This window comes from Stenella coeruleoalba (assembly GCF_951394435.1).
Source record: "Stenella coeruleoalba genome assembly, chromosome: 17".
In the NCBI taxonomy this organism is placed as follows: Eukaryota; Metazoa; Chordata; class Mammalia; order Artiodactyla; family Delphinidae; genus Stenella; species Stenella coeruleoalba.
Window position 1 is genome coordinate 40,074,942 of NC_137163.1, and position 12,887 is coordinate 40,087,828.

A 12,887-nucleotide genomic window follows, 5' to 3' on the forward strand; every position below is an offset into this window, starting at 1 on the left:
AAATATTCCATATGAGGAAGGTAGCTCTGCTGTCACTTTTATTTTATAACTAGTAAATGTAAACATGTCTAGCTTTATTTTTGTATAAGTTGAAATAACTTTCAAACACAAAAAAACAAAACACCTGCTCACCCTAACCTCTTCTTCCTGTCTGGTTTAAACCTAGTTGATCTTCATGAAGGCCTTCCAGGCTTTTCACAGTATCTTTTTGGCTTCTTCTGCATCTTCTTCCCTCCTCTTCCAACTAGACCTACAGCCCCCCACACTGTTCCTTAGATATACTTCACAGCTTACTGTCTTAATGTTCCTGCCCTCCCTCATCTTCTTCTATCAAAATCCGACTCATTTTTTCAAAGCCTGTGTCTTGTACCCTAGTGGTTCTCAGAGTGTTGTCCACTCACAGAGGAGTGCCCAGGAGTCTTTCAGGGGGCGCACATGGTCAAACCTATTTCCGTAACACTAAGACGTTAGTGCTTTTACACGTTTTCACTTTGTTGACATTTATGCTCGTGGTGCAAATAATAAAAACTGCTGGCACCTTACGATTCAAAGCAGTGGCACCATGCACCTGCAATAGAAAAAGTCAGTTTCACTTAAGAATGTCCTTCATAAAGGCAGTAAGATTAATAACGCATATCTTTTAAATATTCTGTGTGATTAATGGGGAGTACACAAAAAGCACCTGTGCAATCTGTGAGCTGCACAAACCACTTTTTTCATGGAATCCACTTTTGCTTGAAAGAACAACGGACAAACTATGGGTATTCAGACTTACTTAGCATACATTTTCTCAAAAATTAACAAAGTGAGTCACCTCCAGGAAAATTACTGGTTAGTATTTGTTGCCAATGATAAAACGTAAGTCTTCAAGCAAAAATTAGAATTTTGGAAGACTCGTATCTACCAATCTGAGCATGAGACTTTACTGATGAGACTAGTAGTGATTCGAACAAGTGATTTGCAGTGGATTTCAGTTAATTAAATAGTTTTTCATGTTTTCAGTTTTAATTTCTAATATGATAACTATCAATATATATAATCACAAAAAAACAAGCTCTTTGGGGTTTGCAGTAATTTTTAAGACAGTAAAAGGGTCCTGTGACCAAAAAGGTTGAGGACTGTTGCACATTCTTGATTACCTCACCCCAGCCTAAAGGTGTGATTTCTCCCCCTCCCATCTGCTCTCAAACTTTCTATTTCTCATATAATGCCTTGTATTATAATTATCTGTGTGCTTATTTTATATTCATCTTGGAGATTAGATTGCAATCTCTTTATAGTCTGCAATGATCTCCTAGTGGTACAGGGGAAACTATCTGGGACCGTGTGCCACTAACTTCCTGGGGCATCGTGGGTAAGCCACTGAGTCCTGGGCTTCAAATTCAAAATGAGAGTTGAATTTAATGACATATGAGTTTCCTTCCAGCTTGAGACACTTGAATACTGTTCCTCTTAGAATGCCTTGTGGGTCCAGTGTTGTGCTAGCCATACGTTGGGAGATGGTGTTCATGTTGTGAGGAAGAGCCCAGATTCTGGGGCCAGAGAGATGCGGGTTTCCAAAACGCATGATCTGCATCCCCTTGGAGCTTTCAGTCAGTGGCAGAAAGAAGTGAACCACTGACTGCTGAGGCCATGAATACTCTCTGAGAGAAGTAAACAGCGTCCTTACAGAGCATAGGCATTGAAATCCAAGTGGGAGGGAAGGAGGCTCTTCTTTCTTGTAGGTAATGATTCTTAAGTTGTTTTTAAAGAGCTGCAAGTAAATTTCTTTGGCTTGATTTATACCGCAGATATGGCAGAGTGGTGTGGTTAGATAAGAGGCTGCACTGGAGAGGTAGGATTGGATTAAGAACCTGTCCCACGTAGTCCCATGAGATGGAAATGGAACTAATTGGAAGATGCAGTCGAGGGAGAAAGATGATGAACACTTCTTCCGAGTGACGCGTACTATTTGTGTGGAACTTTTGTTCACAATTAATCTTCCCCTTCCTTCCAAGAGGACTGCGTGTCCTCATCTGAACTCAGGGGGAGAAGAATAACATCTCAAACTTTGAGAATGAAAGGACCTCAGGGAGCCATTCCAAGAAAGCCTTGTTAATTAAGGCAGTGTAAGGGCATGTGGAGTTCACCACAAAAGGGCATTCCGGAAGGTGTGGGGAATGAAGTTGCCCAGGGGCAACACTGCGGGGAGGTGAGTGAGTAGGGGATGGCTAGAGATGTTGAGCAGTGTTGAGATGAGAGCCTGAAGGAACTTACATTTTAGCCAAAAAGCAACAGGGAGAGAGACCTGGGGGGTTGGCTGGCCTCACAGATCTAACCAAACTCTGGTTCCAACTAGAAGCAAGATGGTTTCTCTGCATGACATAGGCTCATGTCCCTGAGTGATGACCCAGGCTGCTGGACTGCTGTGTCTTGCATCCGGTCAGCCGTCTACCCTTTACTCTCAGGTTTGAATAGAACTGATTCTGATAAAATCCAAATTGTTAGGAGACTGCAGAGCTCATCTCTGCCTAGAAGAGTACAAAGTACCCAAGAAAAGATGTTTTGTAATGTAGTCATCGTCATCAGAAGGCCATTTGTAGGAACTCTGAATACTAGTGAGTAAGGCCTTTCTTCTCAAGGATTTGTTTATCAAAACAAGTTATTTTCAGGGACCTGAAAAGATCGAGATTCAGACAGATAAAGAAGACCGGCCGGCCCAGGCTTCAGTTTTGCTAGAGATCAATACCAGAGGAGAGGCAAGAAGGCTGGACTCAGGAGATAGTTTTATCATTATTCTTATTTACAGATGAAGAAACTGAGACACAAAGAACTTGCCCAAAATCACATAGGTTGTAAATAGCAGAGTAGGATTCAAACCTAGATCCACTTGACTCTCCATCTGTGTGTAAAGGGAAAGGAGAAGTTGCTTTCTGCCAGATGAGCTAAAGCAGAACCTCAGTTGAGTAACCCAGGGCTTTCACCCTGGTATTCCCCAGCAGAGCCCTGGTCGACTCACTGATGAATACACTGGATGTGAGAATACACAATCCCAGCTTTACCAGAATAATACTTTCAGATATTTTCCATGACTTTGTTTAGAGGACGCAAGGTAGAGTGCCCAGGTGGAGCTAGGCTTCAGATCGTCTCCCAACACTGAAGTACAGGTGGTAGCTTCCAATGAGAAGGAGGCCAGGTTAGACGCAGCAGGAAGGAGTTCCAGAATTCATTAGTCAAGCCTTCCATGTGCTCAGGAATGAGGAATGAGAGCCTGCCCCGATTTTGATAACCCTGGGAGAATATTAGGGCCAGGGTTCTTGTCTAGCCTCAGCGGGTCTCAACTTTGGCTTAAGTTTAGTTGCCTGGAGAGCTTTAAAAATTGTCAGTAACCAGGGCTTCCCTGGTGGCGCAGTGGTTGAGAGTCCGCCTGCCATTGCGGGGAACATGGGTTCGTGCCCCGATCCGGGAAGATCCCACATGCCGCGGAGCAGCTGGGCCCGTGAGCCATGGCCGCTGAGCCTGCGCGTCTGGAGCCTGTGCTCTGCAACGGGAGAGGCCACAACAGTGAGAGGCCCACGTACAGCAAAAAAAAAAAAAAAAAAAAAAAGTGTCAGTAACCAGACCCTAGACTCAGAAACTCTCGTCTTCAGTGAGGCCCAACTATCAGTATTTTTTAAAAACTCTCCCACTTATTTCAGTGCGCGTCCAGGGTTGATAATCTACTGGCAGTGATAAGATCTTGAGCATGTCTCATTGCTCTTTGGGATTTAGTATCTTCACTTGCTTTAAAAATAAAAAAATTATTTGCTAAGAGCTCTTACTGCCAATATAAAACTATGAGGTTGTACTAAGTGATTTTTAATGTCCCAGGATTAAATTTTCATGGATCTCTTTCCATGATGTAAGCATTTTAAAGTAATTATTTCATATAGGGTTCAGGGTGTATTGTCATCAGTATTTCTCTTAGTACCTAGAAACAGCGTGGGGTCAGTGCTGAGTTTGAGGTTTGAGTCCCATAATGACTCATTCGTCTTACACGGATAAGAATAGCAACCTCCAAATGTGGACAGTGCAGATCCTTGCCCACTAGAAGAGGCATCTCAGAAATGTGCCCTCCAGAAAGTGAGCCACTGGCACCATCTTCCATTGCAAAGAGCAGCACTAATAATATTAGGTAGAAAACAGGACTCTAGAAAAGAGATGAAGGACAATTTTAAGTCAGTAGAGAAACTTTACAGAGCTAAGAAGCCAATGTATTGGCTTGTATCTTGTATTCAAGATTTTTCTTTTAAAATTGACATCCACAAGATGTGTAGGGGAAATTATGAAAGATTTGCTCTCAACGGATATAATGTTTTACCTTTACATTTTTCTTAAGGGATAGGGGATTAAACAAGATTTTTCCCAGTGGATTGAGGCATAGCCTATTATAAGTCTCTCCAGCCTCAGCATCTGGAGCCCGGAAGAACCCAGCAAGGGCCTTCCAAATCCCTTCTCTTGGTTTCTCCCCGCAGCTGACTATGCACAAAAGACCACTCGGGCTTCTTTCCACTCAGCTTCTGTGGAAGACGTTTATATATTTAATTTAATTGCCAGCACATTTATTCTGAAATACACCCGGTCCAATAATAAACCCAGGAAATGAGAAGGAAAGGATTTATACGGCTCCACCCGTAAAGGCATAGATTATGCAGGGACACACGTGGCCCAGCACTGTGTCCTCAGCAAAGGGGCTCCTTGCGCCTCCTTGCCTTTGCCCAGTTAATCAGTATTCAGTGCCCCACGTGAGCTGCTGGAGTGGGTGAGGGAAGGAGCACAGACCTGGAAGCAGATGGCCTGGATTGGAATCCTGGCTGTGCAGCACGCAGGGGACATGGTGTTCTGCAGGGCACTAATCCACCCCGAGCCCCTTCTCCCCGACCTGTGCAACAGAGACCGTAAGAATGCTGACCTCACAGAATTGCTGAGAGGAAGTGAGTGAGATAACCCACATAACACGGTTAATGTGCCTGGCACTAAGTGTGAATTCTTTGCTAAGATCTCTGTCAATATAAAAATGCACACCTTAAAGATAACTTTCTGCCATGGTTCTAGACAGGTCCTCTCCTTCCGTGTTCTCCATTTTGCCTTAAGCATGTTTTAGTACCACCAAGTTTTGTCTTATAGCAGGAGACCCAAAGCGACCCATTTAAAAGGAGCTTCAAAGCACAGGCACGTTTCACCTAAAGTGCCTGCCTGCACTGTGCCGGGTTTGTGGCAGCAGGGCCCGGAGGTGATAGTTTTCAGACAGGAGTAGAGTTGGTAACACATGGGTCATTTCCTAATGAATGGTGATAACTGGTCTTTTGAGTTAGGTGTCTTTGACTCTGGTCGGTACCAAACATCAAAGCGTCGACATCTACAGGCAGAGCTGGTGCAGGGAGGTGATTTCACAGCCAAGCGAAATTCACTGCTGGACATCTCCCTGTTTGCTCATCGTTGATTCTAATGTGACCAAAATGGAAACTGCTAACCCATGTGTCAATGCTTGTGCTAGAAACATACACTGCCCCCAGGGAAGGAGAAAGGAAAGCACTTCGTTAAACTTCCCCTTTCATAGTCTAAAATTCCTGCTGCCACTCCAGGTCAGCTGTCTAGTCATCAACCCACATTATGAGCCCAACACCAGCCATCCCTGAGGCCTGAAGGACCAGAAAAGGAAGGAAGTCCTGAAGAAGCCTTCGCGGCAACAGCTCATCACAGTGGATAAGAAAGGGACAAATTTTGTTCCAGGGACTTACTTGGTGATTTAAAAAGACCCTTCTTCTGAGTAAGGCTGACTTAGTGAAACTAATAAATTGAGAATCTAGCCCATAGGGGGCAGACCTGCACTGAGGACCGGATCTCATGTCTTTGTTGGGCTTTGGTCTCTGGGAAAAGCACCCAGAAGAACAATCCCAAACATCATGCACTCCGGTTTTTCATCAAAATCTGCCTGCTGTTGTTAAAGTTATCTTGTAGTGGTGGAGTTAAATGTCTTTCTCTGCCTGAAAATAGAAATCCTCCCTAGTCTAAACCACCTGTCTTTGTTCTTCGGAGAAAAGGGTAGGCACCAAACACTAGATCAGTCTTACCGAGAATATTTCACAGCCCTTTCTACATGGAAGCACTTGTCATCTTGAGCTGTGAACTCAGGTGAGGAAGAAAAGTGGAACATTTTAACGGATTCACTTCAAAAATCAACTCCTTGAGCACTTCAAGGAATATAATAGGATCTAAAGTTAAAGAGTTTCAATGAAATGACTCCTCGCAACAAAAGATGGGAAATCAAGGTACCAGGCTTGTCAAAAGCAATTGAGGAAACTGCAAGGGTGAGGGTGTTTGTGCTGACAGGCTTTCTGAGACCGGGAAACCATATCTTCCTGACCTTTAAGCATGATGGTTCAGCACAAATGTTCCCAAAATACAGTGATTTGGCTTTATTTTAAGGCTTGTTTTTTTCATTTAAATATAGAGAAAGCAAAACAGAAAATAAAAAATTATTTCCTACTCTCACTTTTTTTTGTGCATTAAAATACAATATAGAAAAATGTGAAAATCTCTCCACTATCCCGAAAGGGAAACATTATACATTGGATGCCCATCCTTCTGAACTTTTGGATGGATGGATAGATGCATGGATGGATGATAGAGATATTTCCTGAAATTTTTTTCTGAACAAAAATGGAGTCCTGATAGATATAGATATATTATCTTGCTATTTGTTTGTTTGTTTCTTACCAAATAGTATATCATGGACATCTTTCCAGACCAGTATACATAGATTTATCTCATTTGTAATGGCTTCATGGTATTCCATGGTGTGGATGTTCCAAGGTTTATTTAACTATTTTTCTATTTATGGAGATTTCTGTTTCAATATTTTTTCTGTAAAAAACAATGCTTCAGGGAATATCTTTGTAGAGATATCTGTACACTTACTAGTATTTCCTACAGATTATTAAAAATGGGATTTCTGGTCAGATTCTGCATTTCCAAGCTTTCAGGTGATGCCTATAGTGCTGGTCTATGGACCAAATTTCGAGCAGCCAGGTCATGTAAGTAGTCCATCAAATAACAAATCCAGAGCTTCCCTGGTGGCGCAGTGGTTGAGAGTCCGCCTGCCGATTTAGGGGACACAGGTTCGTGCCCCGGTCCGGGAAGATCCCACATGCCGCAGAGCGGCTGGGCCCGTGAGCCATGGCCGCTGAGCCTGCGCATCCGGAGCCTGTGCTCCGCAACGGGAGAGGCCACACAGTGAGAGGCCCGCGTACCGCCAAAACAAAAAAAGTCCAACTAATCTGAGATATATCCAGATGCCAAAGAGGCCATGTATATAGACCCTCTGGTTGATGGTGCCAGTGAAGCCCCGCCTTTCCTACTCAGTGAAGTTATCTTAGACCATCCAAATCAGCCCCTTTGCCATCTAAATACAGTACTAGCAAGTGACCACAGTTAATGTGGAGCAGAAGAATTACCAAGGCAAAGCCTTGTCTGAATTCATGGTCCACAAAATTGTGAGATTAAATGGTGGTGGTTTTAAGAAAAAAAAAAAAAAGAAAGATTGCTTGATCAAATTAGCACATTTTTAATTTAGATGATATTGTCAAATTACTCTTTCACAAGATTGCTTCAACTTGTATGTTAGTATGAACTATGGATGAGGGTGACTAGTTTCTTCCCTAAAGGAATGGGATGAAGAGTCTATATTTGTTGATCATTATTAGCATTTTAAAACATTGAATTATGAAATATTTCAAACATACAGGAAAGTACAGAGAATAGGAATACTTTCTCTGTACAGAGAAAGTACAGAGATTAGTGGTTCATACATATTTTCATCACTTCTTGCGTCAAATTTAATAATTATTTTTCTCCAGAAAACTGGCCACTTCAGCTAAATTGTTAAATTGAGATTTCAACCCAAATTTGGTTAACTTCAAAGCCCAAACTCATTTCATTTACCAGCTTCCCTTCGCACACAGTGTAACTCAAATTGTATTCAGATAAATAGCAGTGGAAGTTTCAAACTCTGGGTCATACTGTCTGAGCAGCCTCTGGAGACCACAGAACTAAAAAAGGAAAAGAACAAACATTTGGCTTGTCCTCTGGTCCTCTCCTCCCCACTCCCTTTGCTTTGGCACCACCAGAGGCTGCTGACAAGACGTAAGCCATAATTTCAAAACCAGCAAAGGGCTTCATGGGGAAAGGGGGCCAGGACATGAGGCTGGGAGGGAGTGAGACCATGAGGTTGTTAGGAGGTTCCTGTTGGTAGGATTAAGCATGGGAGGAGGTCAGGGAGAAATAGGGAAATGAAAAATCTTTGAGAAATGCCAAGTAGGAGAAGCCAACCAAAGTCATATTCCTAAAAGAAATCTGTGTGTAACTTTTGACCGCCTGGGCAGAGAGTTCAGGCAATGCAGTCCCATCCACCTGGAGATAGGAACTTGGAGCTCCCAGTGCGGAAGCCCCTGGCACAGAAAGGCACCTGACATCCAGTGGTATGCTCCGCACCTGGGGCAGGTGATCTAGGTGAAGAGATGGAGGGCAAAGCCCTGTGCTCAGGATGCCAGAAGACAGCTGAGTCAGTTCTTCAGCTGCTGTTCCAATTCCCTGTTGGCTGCCTGGGCAACCATGAGCCCACCATCCTCAGAGGAGGGCTCCCCATGGAGCCTCCGGGAAAGAAGAGCCTGGCCCACCTCCACATACTGTGACTCCCAGTCAGTTAGGAAATGAAGGCTCAAAACAAAGTCACAGAAATACTGATATCATTTAAATGATTACATTGAGCAAATTACTGTATTAACACAAAAGCACAAGCCATGTAATAATTACAGAATTTAATGACACATATGTAATATATAAACTGTATATCTTTTTCTTTTACAGCACATTATAGGCAGTAGGGTCTATGGGGCTTGAATGGTACCTTTGCCCCCCACTCTCTCCGCCCCTCTGTGAGCAGCTGCTACTGTTCTTGCCCTACCATGAGGTCTGGATGCCAGGAGCTGCCCGTTTTCAGTGATGTGACAAACAACTTTCAGTCCTGTCACTCTACCTGTGTCCCTGAATTTATTGTCTCATTTGCTGTCGTATCGAAATCTAAAGCTGAGCCCTTGTGAATGTTCCCACCGGGCCACCTGTCTTCCTGCCCCTCAACAGAGCCTGTGCCTGAGGGGCACCCATCCTCCAGACCCACGGACCAGCCTGGGTGCTCCGCCATCACCCCACACCAGATCAGTGTCCTTCCAGTCATCACCAAATGCGGCCTATCACCCACCTTGCTGCTCTGATCACTGACAACCATAGCAACTGCCACCACTGCGCTCCTAAGGTGAGGGCCTTCCCCGTTCTCACGGGGGTTCTCTCAGAGGTGAGGGGCAGCAGCCTTTCAAGGGTCACGGTCACCGGCACGGGTTTTCAGCTCTGCAGAAGGCCACTGGCCGGTGGGCGAGCACGCTGCAGCACGAGGGCGTTAGGGGGCCTGCAAGGGAGTCCCCAGGATGCAGGCCGAGTGGGGCAGGAAGCATATCAACTGCACTGTCAGCTGATTCACCACCTGCTCGTTCACTTACCTTCAGCGAGCAACATTTAAACAGAAGAAGGAACCGTGAATATTCTTGCTAGGTGCTCTGACAGGCAAGCTCTCTTCAGGGTTTAAGCTTGGCATGTCCTGAAGGTACATGTGTTATTCCCTGATTATAACTCGTATCTTTTCTGAGCAGGGGTGGGGCTTTATCACAGGGGTCACAGGGAGAGAAGACAGCATCTCAGCATAAGATCATCAGAACTGGAAAGGACTTAGGACTGGATCATTAATCCAGCCCCTTTGTTTTATTTTTATTTTATTTTATTTTTTTTTGCGGTATGTGGGCCTCTCACTGCTGTGGCCTCTCCCGTTGCGGAGCACAAGCTCTGGACGCGCAGGCTCAGCGGCCACGGCTCACGGGCCCAGCCGCTCCGCGGCATGTGGGATCTTCCCGGACCGGGGCACGAACCTGCATCCCCTAAATCGGCAGGCGGACTCTCAACCACTGCACCACCAGGGAAGCCCCAGCCCCTTTGTTTTATAGACGAGTCAACAGGCTTGGAAAGTTAAAAGGACGTGCCTACAGATACACAGATGGGGGTGTCAGGAACTTTTTTAGATAAGAGGAGTCTTGGAAATTATCAAGTCCAGCCAGAGACAGGTGGGCCCCTGGGAAAGAGGATCCTTGATGCTCTACCCCTCCCTTCAACCAGCCTAATTCTTCTCCCTCTCACCTTGTCAGGTGTGTGATCTGCCCAGGCCAAATCTCTCCAAATGGTCCCCTGAACTCTTCATCCTTCTTTCTGACTCCCCTTCCTCAACAAGGACAAACCACTCCTGCCCAGTCTATCATGGCCTCCCGCAATAAAACCAGCTGCACCAGTTGAAAAACAAGCTATAAATAAATGCCCCCCACCCCAGTTGTTAAGAGCCGATAATGGCTTCTGGTTTTTCTGCACTCTCATGGATATTCTCTTTCTTAATTTTTGAAAAGGTAATACATTCATATGGCTCAAAACTTAAACAGTATAAAAATTCTCATTCCTACACCCACCTGTCTTCCATTGAGCCAATTCCCATCCCAAGCCTCTGCAGATAACCATTTTCATTAGTTTCCTGTGTATCTTGTCAGAGTTTCTATATACTCATATAAGCAGATACAGATATGTATTTACAGAGAATTCCTAAAAGGTCTCAGAACTGTAAACCAAAGGAATCCTGCTGACAGTAGAACTTTAGACACTTTGAAAATCTCATTGAGCAACAGGTCTTTCCCAGACGCCCTTTTGTCATGACTTGTAAGTGGCTGCTTTCTTGTAGCTGAAGTTTCCAGCTCTAAAGAAAATTGGTTGCAATGGGACTCTGTAACAAAATCATCACCCAGAAAGAACCACAAGCCACTGCCTCATTTCCGGGTCTGAAAGGAAAAAAGGGTGAGATTGGGGAAGCTCTGAGACCCCTCTCTTCATTGGTTGATTCATTTGTTGAACATTCCTATGGGCCAGGCACTAAGCCAGGCCCGGAGACACAGATATAGTCCCTGTGCTCACGGCAAAAGGAAGACAACATAGACCAATGCTATCATTTAGATTATTTCCATTGCAACTGACAGAAAATCCAACTCAAACAGGTCTATGTATTATAAGGGAATTGATTAGCTCCCATAACTGAAACGTGCAAAGATAGAGCGGGCTTTAGGTACAGCTTGATTCAGAGCTTCAGAGATGTCACTAGGAGATACCTCTTGGCTGTCTTCCCTCTGGGTTGGTTCAATCTCAGTCACGGTGGTCCAGGAAAACTCAGGTTCACGTCATCACAGCCTCAGGTCTGTGGAAGTGAGTCAGTGCCCCAAACCCAAATATCCAGGGACTGAGTGTCCTTAGCCCTGATTGGCTTAATTGGATCACCTGCCCATTCCTGGACCAATCACTGAAGCCCACAGGGATGGACTATACTGATTGGTCTAGCCTAGGTCACATGTTCTACTCTCAGTGCCCAGGGGCGGGGGTCAACTTTACCCAAAGCACATAGGTCCAGAGTGAAGGAGGGGTGGTACCCCCAAATAAGACAAGGGTACTATAGCCATACATACAAAATAGGTTGCTGGTCCACAAAAATAGGGAGTGTCCACTCCATCCATGTAATTACAAGCACAGTGACTATTTCAAAGGGGAACTGCAGGGTGCCGTGGAGGGTGAGACGTCAGGGACATTATCCCGAAGGAAGGAGCGGGTAACAGCCAGTGAAGCTCATGGGTTTATATTCATGGGAGGGAAAACTATCTTGGGAAGGCCCAGATACGGGAGAGAATGAAGCCCTTTCCCAGAACTTAAAGATCTACGAAATGACTGGAGCCGAGAGAGCAGGAGTGGGGAGTGACCGACACTGGAGGGGAAAGGAGCCCACAGGATGGACCTGCCACCTTTAACCCGAGCCATGGTCCACTGCCAAGCTCCACGCCTGATGGATTCCCTGTGTTCAGTCCTGTCGCCCAGCACAGTAGCTGGAGACCCAGTGCTGCGTGAATGTGAGGTACAACTCTGGGCAGGTCACTTCCCTGCTTTAAAACACAGAGTTCCAGGTTCAACACGCCTTCAAGGCCGCGCCCACTCTCCAGCCTCCTGTCTCTCCCACTCTTGACTTCTCCCTGCGCTGTTGGTCCCCCGGGCCCCAATTCAGAAGGGTATTGGGAGGGGAATCCAGCCAGGTGGGCACACCAGCTGAGAGCCTGTCCTCAGGACCTGGCCTCACTGTACTCACCGAGGCTGCCTTTCCACTGGACACCCACCCTGCAAACTAAGGCCCAGACAGCGGCTGTCTCAGGACCTGGGGTCCAGAACAAGCATGGGGAGTTAGCAGTAATCTTCCAGGGTGAGGAGAGGGAAGCAGAGTAGGGGGCCACAGGACCAAAAAGATGGTCCTGAGTGCTCTCTGGGCTCAGAAACGTGCTGCAAGCTGACCCAGAATCCAGCTTTGAGCTCCTGGGGAAATGTTTCATAACTTCTTTGATGGAAGCCACAGGAAATGCAACTTCTTCAGAGTCTTATGTATAGGAAGGTGAAGAAAGCAAGACAAGAGAACATCGGACCTATATTTAATGCCCAGTACCTCTTACCTTGGGTTCTGGGCAGAATTTTCTCTCCATTTCCTCTCTAGTTTCTGCTCTTTCTGACTTATATTTAAGCTGCCCAGTTTACATAGGTGTTTTTAATTGTAAGTTGCCTCCATCACTTTCTGGAAGTAGATTAATAAATAAATGAAAGAAGAATATTATGAGAGTGGGTTGTTTTTTTTAATCCCGCGGAGCCATCATAGGTGTAAAATAATTTACTATAGACCTACTCCAGGCCCTCCCGTGTTT